The 26,103-nt window shown below is 44.7% G+C and overlaps 1 protein-coding gene across 1 annotated transcript in view; it reads left to right on the forward strand.

Moving 5' to 3' along the window:
- Positions 1–4,782: 4,782 nt before the first annotated feature.
- SMUG1 (single-strand-selective monofunctional uracil-DNA glycosylase 1) overlaps positions 4,783–26,103 on the forward strand; it is a 92,669-nt gene continuing 71,348 nt past the window's right edge. Inside the window, exon 1 of the mRNA XM_030198330.1 lies at positions 4,783–4,897. The gene's annotated coding sequence lies outside the window, so the exon portion shown is untranslated. The remainder of the gene's footprint in view (positions 4,898–26,103) is intronic.

The following is a 26,103-nucleotide window of genomic DNA, read 5'->3' on the forward strand; positions in this document are numbered from 1 at the left end:
TCTTTTATTTCTCATTCATTCTAAGAAGAAAAACATGTTCATTTGAATTTTTTAATCTGTCACCAGAGTCAAGGGTTCCTGCCCACAACGTGACCGAAAACCCCTAAATTTTAACACACATACTAAGGGAGCAAGTCTATAACCAGGCGCTTCCAGTTAGGAGTGCTGAGTGCCAATTTCAGAACGGCATCTGTGCGCCAAGATACTAGGAGTAGGGGGCATGCAATGAAGCTGCAAAGTAGTAAATTGAAAACGAATCGGAGAAAATATTTCGTCACTCAGCGTGTAATTGAACTCAGGAATTCGTTGCCAGAGAATGTAGTAAAAGTAGTTAGCTTAGCGAGGTTTAAAAAAAGGTTTGGATGACTTCCTAAAGGAAAAGTCCATAGACCATTATTAAAATGGACTTGGGGAAAATCCACTGCTTATTTCTAGGATAAGCAGTATAAAATGTATTGCACTGTTTTGGGATCTTGCCAGATACTTGTGACCTGGATTGGCCACTGTTGGAAACAGGATGCTGGGCTTGATGGACCTTCGGTTTGTCCCAGGATGGCAATATTTATGTACTTATTATCAAATACCAGCATAAGTCGGCATTGGCACGCCTAAAGTTAGGCACGATCATTTACCCTGTCAGTGGCAGGTGTTTCCATGCTAATCGCATAACAGTAATCTGTAAGTTATGTATGTAAGTTGGAGACATGCCCATGTTCCTCCTACGCTCCCTTGCAGTTATGTGCTACAGCACTTACGCTCTGCATTATAGGATAGTGCGTAGTACACTTATGTACGCCTAGTTATAGAAACGCCCTTTTAAGTATCTAATTTGTTTGGGCTCTGCCCACAATTTATTCATTTATTTAAAAATGTTTATTCTGCTCTATCGCCAGAAGTTCTAGGCGGGTTACATAATCACATGCACAATAGTAAAAACTCATGCAAACCATGCAACAATACAAACAAATTCAATACACATATAACATTTCTCTTCATAGGGCGCTATTCTAAGTGCTCCAGTTACATATGTATCACTATACTGTGCTCATAATCTAAAACAAATTAGGCTCCACTGTAAGCCTCAATAAGAAGGTTTTTACTTCTTTCCTAGAGAGATATGGTAGCCGTGTTAGTCAACTTTTAAAGGTAATCAATAGAAATAGAATAAAATAAAACAAAAGAAAATAAGATGATACTTTTTTTTAATTGGACTAACTTAATACACTTTATGATTAGCTTTCGAAGGTAGCCCTTCTTCGTCAGATCAGAAATAATCAAATGTTGATAAATAACAGTATATATAAGTGAAACATCAAAGCATTTCAGTGACAGTCTAGTAGGATGAGGGTGGTGTGGGTTAAGTGAGAGACAGGGAGGGCCGGGTGGATGAAGGACAGGGAAATATGCATGGTGATAAGAGGGTGACAAGGCAGTAGGATTTTATGGTTTATAATGGACTAGAAAATCCAGATCTTTGTTAAGTCCTTTCTGGTGGGTGTCAAAATATTTAATCATTCTGACTTCAAAGGTCTTACTTACGTTTTGTAAAGTGCTGCCTCAGAGGTGACATCCTGGTTGGTACTGGCATTTTTTCATTTCCCTGATCTTCCTATTTAGGCTGATCTGATCGTTCTTACCTTGCTGTCTCCCTGTCTGATCCAGGCATTTGTAGTGCTTTTTTTTTTCTCTGTAATATTATATGATGTAGTTGTATTCACTTTGTTTTGTGTACTTTAGTCTTGAATAACTGTATTGTTAGCCACATTGAACTCAGGTTTCTGGGATAGTGTGGGGTATAGATGTCTTAAATAAATAAACCAATATAAAGCTGAAAAGAGGCTTCTAGTAAGATGATTCTGAGCATTGAAGTATAGCCCCTTCGGCGGAAATTCTATCTACCCAGATTTCTAAAGTCCAGCTGCTAAAGACCACTTCTAGGTCCCAGTCAAGCTAGATGGCTCCTTGGAGATTGCCAGGCCCAAAACACAATCACCTTCTATGTGTTCACAGAGGCTTGGGGGGGGGGAGGTGTCTTTAGCATAGAAGTTCTTCAGTGGATATCTTCCAGTCATAAACCTGTGTCATCATTGCAAGCTGCCACCCTGGGTCTCCCTTCCAGCCAGGGCCCAGGTGACTCCTGCTTGGCTTGCTTCCCCGGGGAGTAGCCGAAGTCCTATGCCGTGATCAGAAGGCCTTCCTAGCCTGCTTACTCCTTGATAGTAGAGGGAACTGGTGAGGTTTCAGTTCCTTTCCTTTCTTCGGGCCGTCTGTCTTTTATCAGGGGTTCTATAACAAAACCAGAAGGCACTGACAGATTCTGTAAGGCAATTTTTCTTTAATCAGTTTATTTCCAGAAAACCACTTGACACAACCCTGCTCCACGTTGGTAGTGCTAACACAGCTTCATTCCTCCTCTTCTGGTTTAAAGTAACAGTTAATGCCCAATACCGCTGCACACAGAGTTTTCAGGCACCACAGTAATCTTGACATTCAAACCCCTGTAGCCTGTCCTTTGGTTCCCTTATTGCAGTCCAATCTCTTAGCAGTGCTCCTTACAGTCTGCCTAGATAGCTTGATAGTCAAGCTCTTCCACACCTTCCTTCCAAACTTTATTATCCCTTCTTCCCCCTCATTCTTATCCCACTCCATAGCTTCTACCGCCCCTGTCTCCTGTAGCTGTTGATTGGAACTCATTTCCCAATCATTCCCTTCCCCCTCTGCTTCCTGTGAGTCATGGGTTTTACCTTGCCCTGGTGGTTTCTGGGGACTGCAGTTCTCTCTCCTATATTGATCTTTTACTGAGCTCTTTTCCACCAGAGGGCGAACCTTTCTTCCAGGGGGAATCTGGGACTTGTGGTCCCTTTCCCTGGGAGGAAAGTTCTCCTCCTGCTTCCTCCTCCACTTGTCTAATGTAGTACTTCGGCTACCCTGCTCAGTTAGCATAGTCTACTGTGTCAAAGCATCAGTGCCAAGATCCCGATTCAGCATAGTCCTTACAGTGCAATACAGCATAGACTGTCTGAAACACACCAATTCAGTGCGAGATCTAACGCAGGTCCAGCACATGAATTTTCTAGCTCACTTGTTCTTTAGGCTTCCTCTTTGCAGCACTTGGCTGCCCATCAGCTCCAATTCTGGTGGTGTTTCTTTCCTACAAAAGATGCTTAATATTGCAAGGACTTGCCAAATACCCAGTATCAGTAACTTAGTGCAGCACCTTCTCCATCCACTGGTGTAACTCCTGAGTAAAGGGACAATCACTGTTTTCCAGATCCCATATGCTACTGTCTGCTCTAGATTCAGAACCTGAGGCTGCACCTCATTCCTCCCCAAGCTCTGAAATATTGCAAAGAAGCCTGAAATAATTCTTAAATCCAGATTTTATCCCTCCTGAATCCTGTAGGCAGAGGTATACTGTATGAGAATTCCATCTGATCCTTCCCCTGCATAAGGAAAGGAACAAGTCTCCATAGAAACATATCTCTTATCTGAGCATTGTTCAGTGCATGACAAGAGAGTTACTCTGTCCACTTCAGTATGAAGCAGAACCATGGCCAGAAGATGTCTTTGGACTTTTCTGCTGTCAAATGTAATAGGGCCAGTCATGCCAAGGGAAAGGACTGAGGCATTTACTCCAGGTACTTCCTGATTCTCAAGAATATGGGGGATTTATGCCCCATCCTGGACCTCAGGGATCGCCACCTTTTTCTCTTCAAGAAGAAGCTTAGGATGAACATCATTCCCTACTGCAGAAAATATTTCCATTTCCTCCTTCATATGAGCCATTGTCAATACAAGATCCTCTTTCAGTTTCTCATCAGCCCCCAGCCACATATTGCCTTGTCGCAGTAGCCGTGCATCAAGGTAGTTTTTCCCTGCCTCGATCACTGCTGACAGCATCCTTGGATAATCAAGTGATAGTCCTCAGAAACAAAACAATTTGTCTGCTACAGAATCTAGGCTCGGGCTTCATTATCAACCTTAAGAAATCAACATTGCATCCTACAAAAAGAATTTTGTTTGTAGGAGCAATTTCTGGACAAAGTGCAGTCCCTGATCTTACACAACTGCAACATTCAGATGTCTATGACCAAGGCCTGCTTATGAATGCCAGGTCACATGGATGCTACTGTACATGTCATTCCCTTTGCTCACCTCAAAATGAAAAGTTTTTAATGTAGTCTCAAGTTCCAGTAGAACTAGCATACCTAGGCTCCTTCCACTTTTCTTCATCCTGCAGCTCAGGTACGAGCTATACTGCAGTAGTGGTCAGACATAACCAATCTGATCATAAATGTCTCCTTTGCTGTGCAGGAATATCACTCTGCTTAAGAACAAATGCTTCAAACACTGGGTGGGGAGCCTGTAGGACTTCTACCTTACCCAATGCACATGGTCAAAGTCCAAAAGATTTCTCCACACCAATCACTTTTGTGTGCTAGATTTTGGATTCTTTGTGTTTAAAAGGAACACCATAGATCAACTGGGTTCTGTGGCAACAGAAATGGAGTTTCGGGAACCTGGATGGATCTTGAGGACTTTTTCTGCCCTCGTATTTTATGTTTTTATTAACAGCCTAAAACCCTGCTCAGATAAGAGAGGAGCTGGGCTCATTCGGAGCCCACTCCTCTTTATGTGAACTCCTTGGGGGCTTGAGTTTCAAAGAGAGACTTGGGAACTTACGAGTAGTTTACCACAAGTGTAGGAGGACTGTATATCTAAACAGTGAAAGCAACATTTAATTTCTGCTAAAGAAATTACCTCTTCTCCCTTTCTAGTGTACTTAACTGTAGCGAGAGATGCAGTGATTCCTAAGATGGATTCTCTTCAAAGCAGAAATTAAAATGGAAAACATGGTCCATGTGTGTAAGAAAACTGAGATGCTGAGAAGAAACTTGTAAGTTTGCAAGCTATTTATAATTCAGATTTGTTAATGTTCCAAAGACAAGACAAGATTTTTGGTTTGGATTTAATTAAAACCCACGTCCTTAAACTTTCCACCTTTCATGAAAGCTATCAGAAGGAAACGTGGAGAACAGCACGATAACCACATCTGATTAGATATTCAAATACATAAATCTATATAAATAAAATCCCCCTCAGACATTCTGAATCCCCCTCAGACGTTCTGAAGCTCACCTCTCTCCAACTGTGGCTCCTGACCTAGGCTATTCGGACTCCCGCACTCAGCCACGCCCATCTGCGCCCTAGGCCACGCCCCATCTGGACATAAAAAGCACTCTCAACGTTCCATTGACCACTGACGTCAATGAAGCCAGTTCGTTTGTTCGAAGCTCTGTAGCAGCAGATGTGGGCCCCGCCCTCGCGTCAAACGTAATGACGTTGAGGGCGGAGCACATTCAAGGAGCCAATCAGTAGCCGAAAGCAGGAGAGAGGGCGGAACGACGAAGAGGAGGCGGGAGAGAGGGCGGAATGTGGAAGAGGAGGCGGCCCGGCAGCGCTTCGACCTCACAAAAAGCTACCAGCCATGGAGGCGGAATAAGGGAAGGAAGAAATAACTGCACTCAGCGCCAAGGAGTAGCGGGCACGCCAAAAAAAACCCAACAAACTGGATGGACCCCGTCCCACTCACCCACCCTCTTCCACGATGGACACTCGCAGCTGCACGCTCGCCGTTCCGCCGCCCTCCCTCTCCTCTCCAAGTCCAGGTTCACACTCTCGCACAGGACGAAGAAGGAGGGCGGCAACACGGCGAGCAAATGGCTGCGGCGAGTGTCCAATGTGGAGGAGGCGGGTGAGGACTCGGGGTCGAGGACCACTGGCGACTCGGAAGCGGGGGGGAGGGGGAGGAAACAGCACTGGCTACGACTCCAGCGCAGCCGTCATCCCATTCACTGAAAACAAAAGAAGCAAACCTATGACATTCTTCAGGACGTTTAATACACAGGAGTGGAAGTGACCCAAGCAAGTGTACGGTAAGCAAGGAAGCCCATTGGTTAATCTCTGTTTCAACTCCCCCACGCAGCCGTCATTGCTATACATTCACAAACAAGCAAACCTAGGAGCTGCTGCTTCACATTGTCGTTTTTAAATTGAGGACAAAAGGAGAGGGGACACAGACAGACCCTGCAACTGGGAGGGGGGACCCTGCAACTGGGAAAAAGGGACGGGGGGAACCCCCCTGGAACTAGGAGGGAGGGGGGAATCCCCCCTGCAACTGCAACTGGGAGACAGACCGGGGGGGGGGAGACCCTGGCACATACTCTCATTCTCACACACACACTCGCACCCAGTCTCACTCTCCCTCTGTCACACACACACACACGCGCGCACATTCACTCTCTCTCACACACTCACTCTCTCAAACATACACACTCCGAGGAAAACTTTGCTAGCGCCCGTTTCATTTCTGTACGAAACGGGCCTTTTTTACTAGTATTCCATAAAAGACTGGCTCTCAGATTAATTTGTAAAGCACTGTGTACACCTTGTAGCGCCATGCAAATGTTAAAGGAGTAACATCTAATATGATTCTGATTGTACAAACACTATTAACTTCTTGTGTTTTGGAGCCTGGTACTGATTGTGTATTAAAAACGTCTACAGGAAAAAAAGATCCATTCAAGCACACTGGATGAACTTGTTAAATTCTAGATGAGAAATATTTGATTTTAGAGCTGGATTTTTGATTGCCTGTCTTGAGTATGAGATTGAAATACAAAGAAAAATTCCACACATTTTATGATCAAAATCTTATTGCTTTCTTTTTGATTGGGAAATGTAATCTGCTTCTGTAGGTAAAAGCATTGTCAGTATTAATTCTATTGCCATTATTACTAATTTAAAGCAGAGGCTGTTATGGGTTTAAGGTTTAATTAGAGCTGTTTAGTCAGTATTCTAAATGTAATCAAGCATTGTGGTTACTGTATGAAGTGCAGCCTTACAGAGTGACACAATCAGTGGCTTTCCCCTTTCCACACGTGTAGTTTGTGTTATTGGTTGGGTATTTTGGGAGGGGGGAAGGAGTTGATGTTTGTGTGGGGAGGGTCTTGGAAAGTTACACGTGTGGCTGTGTGTGTAAGGCTGGAAGTAACCCCCCACCGCAAACACACGTGCATATTTATTCCGACACTTCCATGTACATTCCCTCACCCACACATATCCTCCACTATGCAACCCCTACACCAGCACATACCTTCCCTCAATCCTCATGCCCCATATATTCCACAAACACATGTAGTTTCTGTGTTAGGATGGTGAATATGCTTTGATATTTGGGTATGTGTTTAGGTGCAAAAGTATGTATATATGGGCAGCAGAGGGATTGTATGTGTGGATGCACATGTGAGACAGGTGGTGATGCATGTAAGATTTGTGTGTTTGTATATATATATATATATATATGTGTGTGTGTGTGTGTGATACAGACCTGTACTGCACCCTGTTTCACTCATGCACTCTCCACTCTAGAGCAGGAATTCTCAACTCAGGCCCAGATACACAGAGCTTACTGTGCTAGTAAAGTTTGCTTTAGACTGGTTCTAGCCAGTCTAAAACAAATGTTTATGTAGCTACTAATGCATAAAGGGGTTTTCTGTGGCGCTTACGTTTGCCATTAGCAGCCACCAAAAACCCCATTCAGATGTATTACAATGAGCTCATTAGTATTCTAATGAGATCATTCATAGTTTAATGTGTATTCCAAGGGAAGCTCAGCTCAAGAGCAGCCCTAATTTAATGAGCAAATTTTACAGCTGCTCTGGAGCTGTCGGACAGGAGAGAAGCACAAGCAGGTAGCTGCAAAGGCTGTCTGCTTGTGCTTTCTATCTCTCACCTCCAGGCACCCCCCCCCCCCCCCCCCCCCCCGAATTTTTATTTTTAATTTCCCTGGTGGTCCAATAGACCACAGCATCCCCCCTGCATCTTGTTTTCTTTATTTCCCTGGCGGTCCAGAGGACTGGGCCCACGACCCCCAAATCTTTTTTAAAAATTTTCCCTGGTGGTCCAGTGGATTGAACGCCTTCCCCTGTGAGTGCATACGCTCCCCCTCCCTGTACCTTTACAACAAGGTGAAGGCAGGAGGGCAGGAGCAAAAGCTCATTTGCATTCAGTCTCCTTTGTGCATCGCTGGCTGTTAGCGATTCACTAAATTTTAGCGAAGCAGTCGTAGTTTATGGTTGCCTTTGTGCATCGGGGCCTCAGTCCTTGGGACACACCTAGCCATTCAGGTTTTTAGGATACTCAGAATGAATAAACATGAGATAAATTTGCATGCACTACCTCTATTCTGTGCAAATCTCATGCTTATTCGTTGTGGATATCCTGAAAACCTGACTGGCTAAGTGTATCCTGGGGACTGGGTTGAGAACAGTGCTTCTCATCCATTTTCTGGATGACTATCTAGCCAGTCAGGTTTTCAGGATTGCCACAATGAATATGCATGAGATAAATTTGCATATATTGGGTCTTCAGTACATACAGATTTATCTCATGCATATTTTTTGTAACTCTGAAAGGATTTTGGGCCACTTTCAGTGCTGAAACCCAAACTAAGACTGAAAATCAGTCAGTCTCTAACCTCCTGAAGGAACATCTAGCCAGTTAGATGTTCCTTCAGGAGGTTAGAGGCTGACTGATTTTCGGTTTTAATTTGGGTTTCAGCACTGAAAGTGGCCCAAAATCCTTTTTCTGCCTGGTTTCAGTTATGGCCAAAAGGTTATTTTAATTTTTGGCCATGTTTTTGGTGGAAGCCAAAAATTTGTGCATTGTCCCATTTGCTTTTCTCCCTCCCCCAATACCCTTTCCCCCACCCGTAGGGCCCCTCACTCCTGCCTATTCCAGCTCGGCTCTCAAAATGGTTGCCATGACTGGCCCTGACTACACCACTGGACCACCAGGGATGGTAAGGTAGTCCTGTTTGGGGGGGGGGGGGGGGGGGTTGGCTAGTCTTTGTATTCTTTTTATTTTGTACTGCAATTGCAAGTAATGCAGTTATGATTTCGCACAATAGTTTATATCGTAAATAGCGTGCTCTAAATAAATATTTTTGCTCCAAAGGTTTATTAGGAATTTAAGTCTGTAAATTTGGGATAATAAGCTCCTTAGGAATTAGCCTCTCTGTGGAGTTATGACATCAGTTGTCACTCTGAGTGTGGCGCAAAGTCAGCCACCATAAAAGCATTATGGCTTTTAGTTTCAGTTTTCATTATCTGTGATCCATGTGTGTGGAGACTGTTTTGTTTGGAGGTAAAATATGGTCTTTTATTATTTAAATTATTATATTCTGGCTTGGATACTATAGGTTTAGCAGAGGGATGCAGACTGCAAGCTCTGTCAATCCCAAGTGGCTCTCACTGGTTCACATTCACACAACCAAACTTGAGTTTCCTATTTCGGTTTTAGCTTTGTCCGAAACCAGGTGATGAGTTTCGGCTGCAGTTTCAATTTGAGCTGAAAGCTTAAATTCACACAGTTTCAGTGGTAGTTTTGGTTTTGGCCTGTACAGGAGGTGATTGAGAAGCACTGGACTAGAGGGCTGCTGATAAAATGTTTAGTGGTATTCATTATAAAAAATATAGGGTCAGACTTAAAGATCTAAATGTGTCTATTCTGAAGGAAAGATGGGGAAAAGGAGATATGATGGAGACATTTAAATACATCCGAGGTCTAGATTAGAGAGTTGCATGGGGACAGAAATCTTACCCATCCCCACTCTTCCCTTCAAGAATTTAACCCGTCTCAACCCATCCCCACAAGAATTTAATGGTACATAAAAGAAAATTCCAGTCAGCTCTCTCAGTTGTTCTCTGGATTTGAGCCACAGCACTGCAGGCAAGGAAGGAACAGAAGCTGGAACTTAAAACACTCTGGTGCGCACACATAAAATTTGTCTCTGATTCACTGGCACTGTGTGCTGAGAGGTTGCCACATGCATGCACCAGTAGGTCAGGTGACATCTGATGCTCGTGCCTGTGTCAGTGCTGAGGTCTGTGTTTCAGCCCGGGTGTGATATCATCTACTTGATTATGGTCTTTCTTTAGTGTTTTTGAGACATAGACCATAGAAGTCTATCCAGCCCTATCCTTACGTTTCAACTGCTGGAGTTGCCGTCAAAAGCCCACTCCAGTCTATTCGTCTTCTCTTGGTAGATGAGAGGCTGGCTCAAGTGCAGCTTACACTTCCACAAGAACCCTGCAGGAATTGTTTCCATCCCAACGGGAACCCCGCAGGAACTGCTTCCACCCCCTCAGGAACCCCGCAGAACTGCTTCCATCCCCGCTGGAACCCCGCAAACCCCATTCCTGTGCAGGTCTCTAGTCTAAATGCTCTGGGGGTGAGCCTCTTTAAACTGAAGGAAGCCCTGGAACAATCATAGGATGGACAGGAAAAGGGATACACTCAGGAGTAATCTAAGGAATGTCTCTTTACAAAAAGGGTGCATAGAACAGCCTCATTTTGGAGGTGGTGGAGATAAGGACATTGTCTGAATTCAAGAAAGCATTACACAAACACAGAGGATCTGTGAGGAACAGGAAAGGATTATACAGTTTGAATGAACAGATTGGATAGGTCCATAAGGCCTTTATCTGCCGTCATTTTCCTCGTTTTCTATGTTACTCCATATTCTTTCCCTATCCCTCTTCTCCATACCTTCTCCTCTCAGACCCCCTCCCTCTTCAGTCACTATCAAATTCTTCCAGTCAGGTCCCAACGGCTCAACTACAACTGGCAGAGATGGGATCATCAACCACCTGCATTCTCAGTCTGTATGGGTCATCTCAACGGGGACTGAAGACCCTTGCTAGATCCTACCCGCTATGCTGTTGCAGCTGGCACAAGACACCTCCTCTTCCAATGCTGGTGGAGATTGGGTCTTCATTGGCACAGTAGTGATTTTTCTGCTGCAATCCCTCTTTGTTTTCTGCCTTCGAGAAATTAGGGTCCTCACAGCACTGCTTATTTTCTCTGCCATGGGCCCCAGTTGATTTCCAAGTGTTAGGGCTTGGCCTCCCCAGTACCTCATGTTCACTACTCTTCTCTGTTAGTTTGTACTCTGCATCCATCTGTTTGCACATGCACAAATAGATGTGTATTGATGGACAGATAAATGGACCATAAGAACATAATCGTTGCCATACTGGATCAAACCAAAGGTCCATCAAGCCCAGTATCCTGATTCCAACAGTGGCCAATCCAGTTCACAAGTACCTGGCAAGATCCCCCCCACAAAATAAAACAGATTTTATGCTGTTTATCCCACAAGTGTGGTATGTTTTTTTTTTTTTTAAATGTGCGTAAAAATAATATAAGATGATACCTTTTTATTAGATTAACTAGGCACAGTACTTTTCTTGACTTGCTTTTAGGAGCTGACCCTTTCTTCCACAGGTCAGAACACAATGATATTTACTGGCAATGCCATTTTTTGCTAAGTTAATCATAAAATAAAAAGGACATTTTAAACTGTCCATAAGCATAACATATTTTAAGTTAAAATGATCAGATGCTTTTTAACTGACAGGAAACCTGGATTTCTTAATTCACTATCAGTCATAAAACTCTATTGCCTGTCACTTTCTATTAACTCTTAACATATCAACTAGTCCTCTTTCTGTCCCCCTCTCACACTGTCATTGGAATGCAGTTTATGATTTACCTGTATTTTATGGCAGTGTTGTTTTTTTTACTTATTCTGTTAAGGATCAGTGGAAAGGTTTGAATTTTCAAATTTAATTACTTGCATTTCTAAACGCAAACTTGGGATGAGTTACATTCTGGTTTTTCTGTTGTCCAGAGAGTTTACAATCTAAGGTCCCTATTTACTGAGCATTTTTCAAATAGTAGTAAAGTGGGAGAAAAACTTGTAATAAATAGGACCCTAAGAGGGCTATTTACTAAGGTGCATTTCAACAAGAACATGTGTAATTTGCCAATCAACATACGCTAATTAACAGTATCATGGATTATTTGCCAATAACATAGCTTAACACAGGATTTCTTTACTTCACTGCAGATTTCAAATACTACCTTACATGATTAACATCCCAAGACAGGTATAATAAAACAAAATAATACAAGATTACAGATCAACATAAATAAAATAGAACAATAAAAAGAAATAATAACATTTAAATCCTAAAAATCAGTAAAAACCGGAGAACCGTGCTGATAACATGAAATAACTAAGAAGAAGCTGGTGAAAACAACCATGTCAGTTTTATTTCGAAAAGACTGTAAACTCGTTTCCAACTGCAACTCAGCTGGCAACCCATTCCACAGTAAGGGGGTTTAAACAGCTAACGCTGCCTTCCTTGTCATGGTCAACTTCATGTAATATATCAAGAGAATTGCTAAGTAATCTTGCAAAATCACACATGAAAGTGTACTGCTTCAGAACATTCAATAAATACACAGGAGCCAACTGTCAAACCCTTGAATCAAATGCAGTATTCTACTAGGAGCCAGTGTAAATCTTGGCAGCCATATTCTGTTTGACTTGTGGCCTGCATACCAAACTCTTAATTGAAAATAAAAAGAACTTGAATAATAATGAGCTGCGAAGCACAGAAGTTCATGCAAAGCAACTCAGGTAGTATGCAAAATGAATAACGCAGCTCGCATTAAACCTCAGAAGCTGCATTATTCATGGACAGTTAATAACACTTCTAGAAATGTTGTTAACCTTCACAGGAGCGGTCCATGGGGATGTGGGGCCTCATATACCCAAGTGAATAGGGGCTGAAAAGCAGGGACATGTGCAAAAAAACAACTGTGTAATGGTAGGGCTGGCCTTGAATTTTCCCCCAGGAGCACTGACCTACTCACATGAAACCCTTTTTGAAATCCCTGCAACCCTCTGGATCCCTTTAGTATAAATTTCTTGTGCCACTGGCTTTTATTGTGGGATCCCTAGGGTCTAGTGTGGGGCAGGAGCCATCCTTGGTTGCTCCTGCTTTGGTGATTGCCTCTTTTAAAACTCTTTCAAAATGGTACCCTTCTGGTTCCTAGCAGTAGTTTTGTGATACTACCATTAGGGGTTAGTCTGCCATGAGATTCCAGGGATCTTGCAGTAAATGTCTGAGGAAATATGCAGGGTGGATATGGAATGAGGGGCCAGTGGCACAAGGAATTTGAAGTAAAAGGATGGTGGGGGGTGAAGGGGTGGGCTTTTATTTCTACTAAAGAAATGGGAGAGGCTTTGAGAATGTATTAAGAATTAGGAATCTGTATTTTTTAACATTGGCAGCCTGGCCCCAACTTAGCGCCCACTGTCTTCACATCATAGTGGTCTCGAAGATGCATATTTCCGACTTCAGTAACTGGCATTCTTTAACCTGTGGTGCAGAGGTTCTTGGATTAGTAAATAGTGGCATACATTTGTATTTGAGGCAACAGAGGGCAAAGTGACTTGCCCAATGTACAGTAGTGGAAGAAGCAGCATTTAAACCCTGGTTTCTGCTTGTCAGCCTCCTTCTGTAACTAGCTGAGAAGTATTAAATTTAACCTAGTTTAAAAGTATCACCTACTGTATGTTATTTTCTTTATTTGTTAAACTGTATTTTAATGCATATAAATATAAGAAATTAAAACCTTTTGGATTTCCTTTACCTGCCCAGTGAAACTTTGAAGACCTAATTGTGAATTAATTACACAGTATTGGAGAATATTCTGTAATATTTGATTACTTAATAACTCGTAGATAGATACAAGGTCAATAGGGTTCTTAGTTCTCTCCTAACTGTCTGCAAGAGATACATATGAGATAAAAGACCTGTTTGTTTTTAATTGTGGAAATTAGAAATGAAAAAGAGTAAAATATTAAAAAAAAATAAAACAAAACAGATTCTTATAAAGATCTATTGTTATAAAAGGCGTAAGAAAGCCTTTTCTATGTCAATGCATGCATGTGATGATATCATCATCTGTTGCCATGGAAACCATGGCATAGAGCCAATAGCCCATAGGCAAGGGAAACCTTTCGTTCAACCTTTTTGTGCTTATTGATAGCAGTCTTCAGAGTGTGTTCATTTATTTAGTATCTTTAAGGACTGCTTTCATATTTTAGGTGTATTTTTTAAAATGGCATCCCAGAAATATAATTCAGTGCATAATTGGAATAATTGGCTTAATCATATATATACACATAGCATCGGTATGGAAGGGAACAGAAAGGGATTCTTGACTGGAGAGACAGGTGGTGAGATGGATTGACACTGGTAGTTCATTTCAGACGATAATGGGAGATAATGACAGGACTGACAAAAAAAAATGGGATGTAAAAGAGAGGAGACAGGGAGCATGAGGGATAGAGATAGATCTAGAGGACATGGAAAACTAAAATGTGATGGCAGATGTAGACGTCAGGCTCATTTCATATACCTGTTCTTCTTTCTTGCTGCACAAAGTAGAATTAGAGGCATATTTTCAAAGCACTTAGCCTTCCAAAGTTCCATAGAAACCTATGGAACTTTGGAAGGCTAAGTGCTTTGAAAATATGCCTCTTAGTGTTTAGGCAACCCAGACACATGAGTTGGGCCAACAAATATGCCAACCAGCTTATTTTCGAAAGAGAAGGCCGGCCATCTTCCGACACAAACCGGGAGATAGCCGGCCATCTCTCAAGGCCGGCGAAATCGGCATAATCGAAAGCCGATTTTGGCCGGCCTCAACTGCAGTCTGTCGTGGAGCCGGCCAAATTTGAAGGGGGCGTGTCGGCAGGGTACAGAAGGCGGGACGGGGCATGGTACGAGATGGCCGGCTTCACCCGATAATGGAAAAAAGAAAGCCAGCCCTGACGAGCATTTGGCCTACTTTACTTGGTCCCTTTTTTTTTCAGGTCCAAATCCCAAAAAAGTGCCTGAACTGACCAAATGACCACCGAAGGGAATCGGGGATCACCTCCCCTGACTCCCCCAGTGGTCACTAACCCCCTCCCACCCTCAAAAACACTTTAAAAACTTTTTTTGCCAGCCTCTATGCCAGCCTCAAATGTCATACCCAGCTCCCTGACAGCAGTATACAGGTCCCTGGAGCAGTTTTTAGTGGGTGCAGTGCACTTCAGGCAGGTGGACCCAGGCCCATCCCCCCCTACAAGTTACACTTGTGGTAAATGGGAGCCCTCCAAACCCTCCCCCAAAACCTACCGTACCCACACGTAGGTGCCCCCCTTCACTCATAAGGGCTATGGTAATGGTGTAGAGTTATGGGGAGTAGGTTTTGGGGGGATTTTGGGGGCTCAGCACCCAAGGTAAGGGAGCTATTTTAATGTTTTTTTTATTTTTTTATTTTTAGAAGTGCCCCCTAGGATGCCCAGTTGGTGTCCTGGCATGTGAGGGGGACCAGTGCACTACAAATGCTGGCTCCTGCCACGACCAAATGCCTTGGATTTGGCCGAGTTTGAGATGGCCGGCCTCGGTTTCCATTATCGGCAAAAACCGAGGCCGGCCATCTCAAACCCGGCCATCCCTGACATTTGGCTGGCCCCAACCATATTATCGAAACGAAAGATGGTTGGCCATCTTGTTCGAAAATACAGTTGGCCCTGCCCCTTCGCGGCGCCGTCCTCGGAGATGGGTGCCCTTAGAGATGGCTGGCCCCGTTCGAAAATGCCCCTCCAAGTCTCCCACTTGAGAATGCTAAACTGAGATAGATGTGAGACCTTAGCCCAGAGGGGGTTATCAACTAGATGTTTTAGTTAAGGGAGCCACAACCTCTTGACCCTCTGCATCTCTAGCAGTAGACATATTCCATTCCTCTTGACCCTCTGCATCTCTAGCAGTAGACATATTCCATTCCCCTTTCCATTTCCTTAGGGTTCCAATCCCTTCCTCATTTCTCTTGAACTTACATCTTCGCACATGGAAGTGTACTGCTTCTGAACCCTGCCTCCATCCACTCCTCTTCCCTCTCCTCTTGTACAGACCTTTACTCTCTCTTAGGATATCCCTTCCTCAGCTGATTTCAGCAAATCAGGCCAAGGAAACTGCAGGAGCTAGCCAAATATGACGCAGGTTACCAGTGAGTACAAGGATTAAAATGATGTGCACTCACAGGTCGCATAGCGGCCCCTCCTACTTCTGCACTCTGTGCAGGAGACATGGCTTGTGAGCATGTACTGCTCGGTCCCTATGCACTCATGCAACTTGCTGCTGCTGCTATCTCCACACCCAGAACCAGTGCCTATGGTTTCACCCAAGCCACTTCAGGAGAAGTGAACATGTGGGGAGGGTAATGTGTGTGTGGGGGGTGGGGTGGGGTGGGGGAGAAGACTATGGCCTTTATTTGGAAGCTCTATTCATGTTTTGGATGTCTAAAAGCTAGCATTTATACATCCATACTGCACGGATGTCCAAATCCTGATTTTACAAAGCTGTGATATGGACATCTAAAATTGCATTACCTCTTTATGGCAAGAGGGCATGGTCTAGGTGTGTTTTGAGTGAAACTAGGGAGGGGCCAACATATGGATGTTCAATTCCAATTTCAGAAGATTAGGGGATATCTCTCTCCAAAGATACTTGGTACCCGGCTTGTCCAGGTTATAGAAAGGTGCACCAATTAAGCAGTTCTGCACTGGAGGGAGTAAGAGAAGTCATAATAGCCATTTTTCTGGCCCTGGAGGAATCGCAATTAAAAAAAAAAAAAAATCACAAGGAGCCAGAACTGCAGTCTTCTAGTTCTCAGCTGGCTACTCCTCCATTTGGATGTCTATATGGCTGTTTTATAACATGGATGTGCCTATGCTGCCACAATGACATCTTCGTCCCTTGTTTTGTCTTGTTTATAGTTTGAACATTTCAGTAAGTACAATAGATGTTCATGCTGGATGTAATCATCAAATGGATGTCCAGTTCTCATGTAATTTAGAAGAGGATCTGCGAACGTAGGGCCTGTTTTGAAATACATGAGAAATGGACGTCCCTATGTGATGTACCGACTTGGGAAGTCCTTATTCTGAGTTGGATGTCCTGTCTAAAATGCTGTTCTGTGAGAGGAGGGTTCTGTGAGGGGAGGAAAATGGTGAATCTGACGTTGCAGAGGGAAATAAAAGTGAATGAGGATCGATGGTAGTGGCCAACAAGTGCATGTTTACCTAGAGGGGCATAATCGAAAGGGACGCCCAAGTTTTCCTGGGGATGTCCTCGCAGGACGGCCCCGTGAAGAGGCGGGGAAACCCGTATTATCGAAACAAGATGGGCGTCCATCTTTTGTTTCGATAATACGGTTGGGGACGCCCAAATCCTGAAATTTAGGTTGATCTTAGAGATGGTCATCCTTAGACTTGGTCATTTCTGATTTTCGGTAATAATGGAAACCAAGGATGCCCATCTCAGAAACGACCAAATTCAAGCCATTTGGTTGTGGGAGGAGCCAGCATTCGTAGTACACTGGTCCCCCTGACATGCCAGGACATCAACCGGGCACCCTAGGGGGCACTGCAGTGGACTTCACAAATTGGTCCCAAGTGCATAGCTCCCTTACCTTGTGTGCTGAGCCCCCCAAAACCCACTACCCACAACTGTACACCAATACCATAGCCCTTAGGGATGAAGGGGGGCACCTAGATGGGGGTACAGTGGGTTTCTGGTGGGTTTTGAAGGGCTCACATTTACCACCACAAGTGTAACAGGTGGGGGGGATGGGCCTGGGTCCGCCTGCCTATATGCACTGTACCCACTAAAACTGCTCCAGGGACCTGCATACTGCTGCGAGGGACCCGAGTATGACATATGAGGCCGGCACAAAATATTTTTAAAGTTGTTTTTTGAGGGTGGGAGGGGGTTAGTGACCATTGGGGGAGTAAGGGGAGGTGATCCCCGATTCCCTCCAGTGGTCATCTGGTCAGTTCGGGCACCTTTTTGAGGCTTGGTTGTAAGAAAAAAGGGACCAAATAAAGTTAGCCAAGTGCTCGTCAGGGGCGCCCTTCTTTTTTCCATTATGGGTCGAGGACGCCCATGTGTTAGGCATGCCCAAGTTCCGCCTTCGCTACGCCTCCGACACGCCCCCAGGAACTTTGGTCATCCTCGCGACGGAAAACAGTTGGGGACGCCCAAAATCGGCTTTCTATTATGCCAATTTGGGCGACCCTAAGAGAAGGATGCCCATCTCCTGATTTGTGTCGAAAGATGGGCGCCCTTCTCTTTTGAAAATAAGCCTGCTAGGGTTCAATGTAGTATTAATTTAGTTCTGTTGCTGTGCACTGATTACAATGTATTTTGTGATCTACTATATACATCCCTTTGGTTGAAAAGGCTGAATAAATTTTTTTAAATTCAATTACTCAGTTACTGGCTTTATCCACATATTACCATCGGTACAGATCATCTGTGCTTATACAGTGGTGGAAATAAGTATTTGATCCCTTGCTGATTTTGTAAGTTTGCCCACTGACAAAGACATGAACAGCCCATAATTGAAGGGTAGGTTATTGGTAACAGTGAGAGATAGCACATCACAAATTAAATCCGGAAAATCACATTGTGGAAAGTATATGAATTTATTTGCATTCTGCAGAGGGAAATAAGTATTTAATCCCTCTGGCAAACAAGACCTAATACTTGGTGGCAAAACCCTTGTTGGCAAGCACAGCGGTCAGACGTCTTCTGTAGTTGATGATGAGGTTTGCACACATGTCAGGAGGAATTTTGGTCCACTCCTCTTTGCAGATCATCTCTAAATCATTAAGAGTTCTGGGCTGTCGCTTGGCAACTCGCAGCTTCAGCTCCCTCCATAAGTTTTCAATGGGATTAAGGTCTGGTGACTGGCTAGGCCACTCCATGACCCTAATGTGCTTCTTCCTGAGCCACTCCTTTGTTGCCTTGGCTGTATGTTTTGGGTCATTGTCGTGCTGGAAGACCCAGCCACGACCCATTTTTAAGGCCCTGGCGGAGGGAAGGAGGTTGTCACTCAGAATTGTACGGTACATGGCCCCATCCATTCTCCCATTGATGCGGTGAAGTAGTCCTGTGCCCTTAGCAGAGAAACACCCCCAAAACATAACATTTCCACCTCCATGCTTGACAGTGGGGACGGTGTTCTTTGGGTCATAGGCAGCATTTCTCTTCCTCCAAACACGGCGAGTTGAGTTCATGCCAAAGAGCTCAATTTTTGTCTCATCTGACCACAGCACCTTCTCCCAATCACTCTCGGCATCATCCAGGTGTTCACTGGCAAACTTCAGACGGGCCGTCACATGTGCCTTCCGGAGCAGGGGGACCTTGCGGGCACTGCAGGATTGCAATCCGTTATGTCGTAATGTGTTACCAATGGTTTTCGTGGTGACAGTGGTCCCAGCTGCCTTGAGATCATTGACAAGTTCCCCCCTTGTAGTTGTAGGCTGATTTCTAACCTTCCTCATGATCAAGGATACCCCACGAGGTGAGATTTTGCGTGGAGCCCCAGATCTTTGTCGATTGACAGTCATTTTGTACTTCTTCCATTTTCTTACTATGGCACCAACAGTTGTCTCCTTCTCGCCCAGCGTCTTACTGATGGTTTTGTAGCCCATTCCAGCCTTGTGCAGGTGTATGATCTTGTCCCTGACATCCTTAGATAGCTCCTTGCTCTTGGCCATTTTGTAGAGGTTAGAGTCTGACTGATTCACTGAGTCTGTGGACAGGTGTCTTTCATACAGGTGACCATTGCCGACAGCTGTCTGTCATGCAGGTAACGAGTTGATTTGGAGCATCTACCTGGTCTGTAGGGGCCAGATCTCTTACTGGTTGGTGGGGGATCAAATACTTATTTCCCTCTGCAGAATGCAAATAAATTCATATACTTTCTGTAGGGTGAGATAAATAATACCTAGGGCAACAGGTACCCACAGATTACTTATACCAAGATTCCCTGATGCATAAGTCTGCCTAACAGACTCACTAGCTCTGTCTAGGGTGAGATACAGGAATCTTGCTTCTGGCACCTCTCCAGGTGTTTTGGTGTGTAGAGTGAAAAAGAAAGACACAGCTGATAGATATATATATATTAGCTTTATTATGGATAAGAAAATAGAAATACTCTGCGCTAGCTTATGCAATAAAAATACCCCTTACTGATATGAGCACTACCGAAAATATATTGTCTAAACTACACTCTGATTATCCTGAGACTAGGTACGGTAATGATTAGAACAGTACAAATGATAACCTAATAATCCTTATGAAACTTATCACATCTTATGCAAAATACACATTAGCTGCTTTTCCTGACCAAGAGCTGACATAAACCAGTCGTACTTAGATAAAACCACTGCCTAACCCCAGACCAGGAAATATATCACTGTGATCTTACCACGCTGTCGTGATGACGGCTTCAGATAAGACCGGAGCAGAATCTCCCCAGACGCTATTTTAGCTGTCGGTGTCTTAGGTAGTGCAGGTCATTATTAGCAACAAAGTAGGTTCCCGTCACTCCTTTGGTTATCAGAGCCAATATCTCTGCCACAGGTATTTGCACCAGGATGCAGGTCACGATGTTGGTATCATACAAAGTCTCTGGCTTCCCCCGAGCCTTGCGGGATCTCTCAGGTCCTCTTACCAGTTGCCCCTCTTCCAAGGGTCTCCGACTCACTTCTGTTCCCGCTTTCCCCGTACCTCTCGGTCAGGTGACGGTAGGAACCAATCATGATCTTGTCCAGTTCAGTACATGGCAAGAAGAGTTCTTTGTTTTGTGACCTTGGAGAATGGTAACTTCTGGAGCCATGTCTGCCTCCCTACTCCATTCTCAGGGTGATAGAAGGGGGTGTTTAGAACACAGACTGTCCTTGGCTTTAGCAAGCCTGTCAGTGATTTTCCACAAGCTGAAGCTGGATCTTGCTGACACAGAGATGTTGCAGCAGCCATCTTATTATACCAAGATGTCATAGGCTTGTATAGGCCCAGACCAGCATAGGCTAGATCACAGGGAAATACCCCTACAGATTCCCCCCCTTGGAGATGGAATTTACTACAAAGGAGTAAAAGCCTTCTCCAACCTAACTAATAATACAGCTAGACGGGTTGACATCGAGACTCATGGTCAGGACCAAAAATTAAGAACTGTAAATGTCAGTAACTCAAAACTAACACTCTGTTAATGATAACTGGAAGCAAATAATTCAAATACTTCATGAAATCATAGCAATGTTCAAAAGTATACCAAAACTAAATAGCAAATCACTGATACTAGAACAAACATAGGGTGTTAGCTGTTATGTCCTAACACATGAAAATATAATCAATTATCATACTAAAAAAAATGCATGGCAAAGCATAAGCAAATAAGTCCTTAATATGATAGTAGACTAAAACTGTTGCATCGTGGAGAATTACTCATGGTTGACCTCCACAAAGTCCAACAAAGTCAATGGTATGAGAGTCTTTAGACTGTAAAACAACATAATGTCCAAACCAAAGTCAATAGGTTGGACCGTGATGAATAATGAGGTGTGAATGGACAACTTCTCACATCAAGAAGACATCAAACAGGAACAAAATGGTCCACGTAATGGTGATGATGAAGAAAGTCTTCAAACATAAGCATTGGACACAGTTCAAAAAGAAAGTCAATGAAATGTCCCAAAAACAAACAAACACACATCCAAAACTTCACTGTCAGGAACACTGGATCGGTTGAAATAAAAATAAAACCAAACAAATTCCCCCCCAACAAGAAGAATGATTCTTGGCCAAAGAAAAACTCCAACAGTCATGACTAAACAATGGAAATCATGAGGAACAAGGGGAAGGAATGTTGAAAACCACCAATGGATTAGAAGCAGGGCGTCAGGAACATCTTGAAGAACGACATCAGGAACGGAAACAGGATCAATCTGTTTGGCAACTGCACCGGATCTTCAAGGTTTTGTTTTTTTTCTTTGTAGCTGAAAAACAAAAGAAGACGAAGCTATTCTGCTTCATGGTTAGTTTGGGTCATTTCAACAATGCATGTATCTGGAACCAAATGACTGGGGTGACATGGTCTCAACTGATTGATGTGGACCCACTTAAGGTTATCTTCACCTTGAGAATTTTTTCTGAGGCAAATTTGGTAAGCCACAGGTGAAGCTTTTTCCACTATAGGGAAAGGACCATGCCAACTGGGTAGAAACTTCTTTTCTTTAACCTTGTTTCTGGCAAAATTGAAATAGAATACCTTGTCGCCAATTTGGTATTCTTTGGAGGTAGTCCCTTGATCATAGTAGGCCTTTCTACCTCTAGCGCTACTTTCCAAGTTCTTCTGGGCAAAGGCAAAGGCACTTTGCAAATGTTGACGCAAATGGGTGACATACTCATGAGAGGAAGTAGCACTGGACAAGTTCACATCATTAGTCCTGTAAAGCAAATGAATTGGTAACATCATTTCCCTACCTGTCATCATCTCAAAAGGCGACACTCCTGTAGACCGATGGGGTGTGGCACGTATGGCCATGAGGACCAATGGTAACTTCATGTCCCAATCCTTACCCGAGGATGACACGTACTTCTTCAGAATGGTGATGATGGTCCGATTAGCTCTTTCCACTTGGTCTTTCACCATAGCGTCAAACTCTGAGAAAGGCTGGTTGGTTGGAATTTCCACCTGCTCTTCAATGTCCTTCTGCAGAGATGAAGTTTCAACCGCATTCACCACTCTAGACTTCTGGGGTAAAGACATCTTTCTGGACAAAATCAAGTAGTCGTTTTCCATCTGCACTTGCGAACCCGTTGCATCATATGGCCAAACAAACTCCAGCGAGATGAGGCCTCTGGGAGAGGTGAACAGACATTCAGGTGTCTCCCCCCCCTGGCAGGTGTTCCAACAGGAAGGCAGCCTGCCAACAATGGGCAAACTTACCTCGACATCAGGAAAAGAGTCTCCCACTAGAAATCCAAAAGGGTCTCCTGCAGACACTTCCACTTCATCAAACTGTGGATTGGTGACTAACAGGTGAAAAGTCTTACCAATTACCTCTAACCATGGCAGAACGCCGGTGGACAGCCCTAGGTCACGAAAATGAGCATGAGGGTTGAAGAACACCACTTTGTCCAACAGACGCTGTCCCTGGGCAAGACGGAGCTTGATGGAAAAGTCCCTCACTCTAGCTGGAATGGTCACATTTGTATCACAGACTACTTCACAGACCTGGGGTATGGTCTGTCCAGACTTCAAGCTAACAGGCGTTACTTCAGATTCCACTGGGCTGCCATCAAGTCTACTCCACAAAACCAGGTTCACCAGATCCACATAAACTCCCAGTCTCACAAGGCAATCGGAGCCCAGATATAAGGGCTGTGGTAGGTCTCTCACAACAGAGAAGTGGTGGGTGAACGACTTCTGTCCTACAGTCAAAGGAAGGCTACACAGTCCCACGAGCGTCTTGGCACCTTGTCCAGGTACCTGCACAGAAGTGGGCGAACACTTACTGAAGTGAAGTTGCACAGACTTGCGAAGACAATAAAACAGAGTGTCACTGATGAAGGAAACGTCACTAGGCAACAGCAACGTGGACTGGAGTGTTTGGATGTCAGCTATCTGGACAGGAATGGTGTAAGCATCATCCTTCTGTTGAATGTCCGTCAACTTGCGAGGATGCGGTGAGTCTGGACTGGAAGTGGAAACAGAGGCCTCGTGGGCTATCTCGGCAGCAGCATCTGGGGAGTCACCGGTATGAGTCGAGTCAGTCAAAACAATTTCCAAATTGTCATCCTGGAGAACAATGTCAGCTATCCGGTCCGTTTGGACGCGGATAACTTCACCACGCTGTTCATCCCCCCCTGGTGCACCACACAACTGGAGCTCCCAGGTGTGAGGGTCTTCTGACTTCCGGAAATTCATTAGAATTGGGGAATCCCTAAGCCCCACGGAGCTGGAACCACTGACTCTGCTCATATGCTTTACTTTCCCATACGGGAGGGGACTTGCGACTTGGGCCCAGATGACTTCATGGCGATAATCCAGATCAGTCTGCAATCTCTTCAGAAGATCGTTCCCAATTAAGAATTCTTCACCAGCACCAGTAGTAATGATAGCAGGGTGTTTGACAAACAACTCGCCGAACTGCAAGGAAAGCCAAACCCGTCCCACAGTACCGATGCTTTGATTGCCATAGGCCACCAGTGACAAGTCACACAGGGTGACACGCAGCGCCTCCCCACCTCCCCCCAGAAAAGCCTCAAGTTTCTGAAACATGCCCTGGGTGATCAACGTCACCTCTGAGGCGGTATCCAGTAGACCCTGACAGGAAAATTTCTGTTGAATCAACAGAGCTAAGGTATATCTGTACCCTTTAGGAATAAGTTTACCAAGAAAATACCTGTTTTCGTCATTCGAGTCCTGTAAGAGAGGCCCTTTCAGGTTAGAGGGCTGGGCATCAGCATCGGTCACGGAGGACTCCTCACTGTTGGACGACAAAGCATTCACATGAACTGTGGACATGATGGTTGGTGAAGGAGGGTCCGAGTCTAGTCATGCCAGGTCTTCCTCACAAGAAACCGGATCTTCCAGTAATTCAATGGACTTGACACTTGGCCTAGGCCCTGTAATTGGCCCGGAAGATTTCTCTTTGGGCTTCTGAAAGTTGCCTCCTTTGTTTGGTGACGAGGATGGGTGGGGTGCGGCTGCAGGATTTGTTCGTTGAAGTTGCGCCATCAGTTGCTCAATCTGTGCTTGTTGGGTCCGGATCTTTTCCGCTGCCCACTGTCTCTTGTTAAAACGCTTCCTTTTCGGGTCCTGTTGTTGGCCCTCCGGCGCAGTCGGAGGCGTGGTGCCCTTTTGCTGGTAAGGTTGGGTATTGCCAACCCGGGCGGGTGTAGAAGGACTTGACATCTTGTTTTCCAGAGAAAGCGTGGATGTAACAGCACAAACACTAGGTGGAGCCACTTTGCTGCGATTCTTAGGAACTACTTGGGTGGTCGCCGCATCAGGCTGCTCGCGACACATATCAAAAAGCTCCTCCGCCCGCTTTAGCAGAAGGGAAAAAGGTTCACTTTTCTTTCCTGCTAGAGACATTTTCACTTGATTGGGCAGACCTTTCACAAAAAGATTCCTAAATTCCCCAAACTCAAGCTCTTTGGCCTCTGGGTCCGCCCCCCCATCGAAAAATGCGCGCCTCAGGCGATAGGACCATTCATGTGGACTCTCATTCGGCCAGCAGCGCATATTATATGCTGCCCTTTTGGCCTCGGTGGGGTCCGCAAACAGTCCATACCGCTTTTTCAACGCTTGTTCCACGGTGGAGAAATCATTACTCTCAGCCAAAATTGCCTTTAAATACGTTTGGCACTCAGTCGCAAACGTCCACTGCAGTAAAGCTCTTTTATCTGAGTCGGCCTGAACCTGTAAGAAATTGAAAAGGTCATGCACGCTATCCAGATGTGCGTAGATTGTCACCTCAGAAGACTCTTTAAAAGGTGTAATCATCGCCCGAAGTGTTTTCATTACTTGTGAATACTGGTCCCTAGATAAAGGAATGACTTTGTGTCTCTGAGTGGAGTTCCGCTGCTCTCCAGTAGGGGACTGAAACAGTGGTGCTGTGGTGCTGCTGATGTCATCAAGAGGTGCCGTGAGCTGTGCCCTTCCTGGGCGGAGCATAGGCCCAATTGTACCGGTGCCCTCCTCAGGTGGCGCAATAAGCTGCGACCTTCCTGGGCGGGGCTTAGGTGCAACTGTCCTGTTAACATCATCAATTTGCACAGTGTTCTGTGGCCTTACTGGGCGGAGCCTAGGCTCCTGCATGCTGTCAAAGGTCTCAGGAACTAGGCTACTGTACCGGGGTGGGGCTGTCAACTGACAAGGCTTAGACTCCAGCTCTACTTCATTTCTCGGGGACCATTCAGGCAGTTTGAACTGTTCTAGCATAGGACTGGGCGACCTAGAGTCAGCCCTATTCTCTGATTCCATGGGTGTAGCAGTAGCCTCTTCCATAGAGTCAAATACCTCCTGCTGGACCGTATCTAGTTCTGTCCTATACTGGGTTAATGCCTTTACACACATCTCTCTGTCCTGCCGAGCCTGTGACAACTGTAGTGAAAGCATATTATTCTTCTCCCATAACTCCACCTGTCCTTCTTCTGCCTTGTGCCAAGCCTGCCGGGCAGAGCTGACACTCCCTTTTTCCTGTTTCAACTCCCTACTCAAGGCCGTAATCCTATCCTCATATGTCTCTCTCACTTGCTCTTGCCGGGAGTG

This window comes from Microcaecilia unicolor, chromosome 3, assembly GCF_901765095.1.
Source record: "Microcaecilia unicolor chromosome 3, aMicUni1.1, whole genome shotgun sequence".
Lineage (NCBI taxonomy): Eukaryota > Metazoa > Chordata > Amphibia > Gymnophiona > Siphonopidae > Microcaecilia > Microcaecilia unicolor.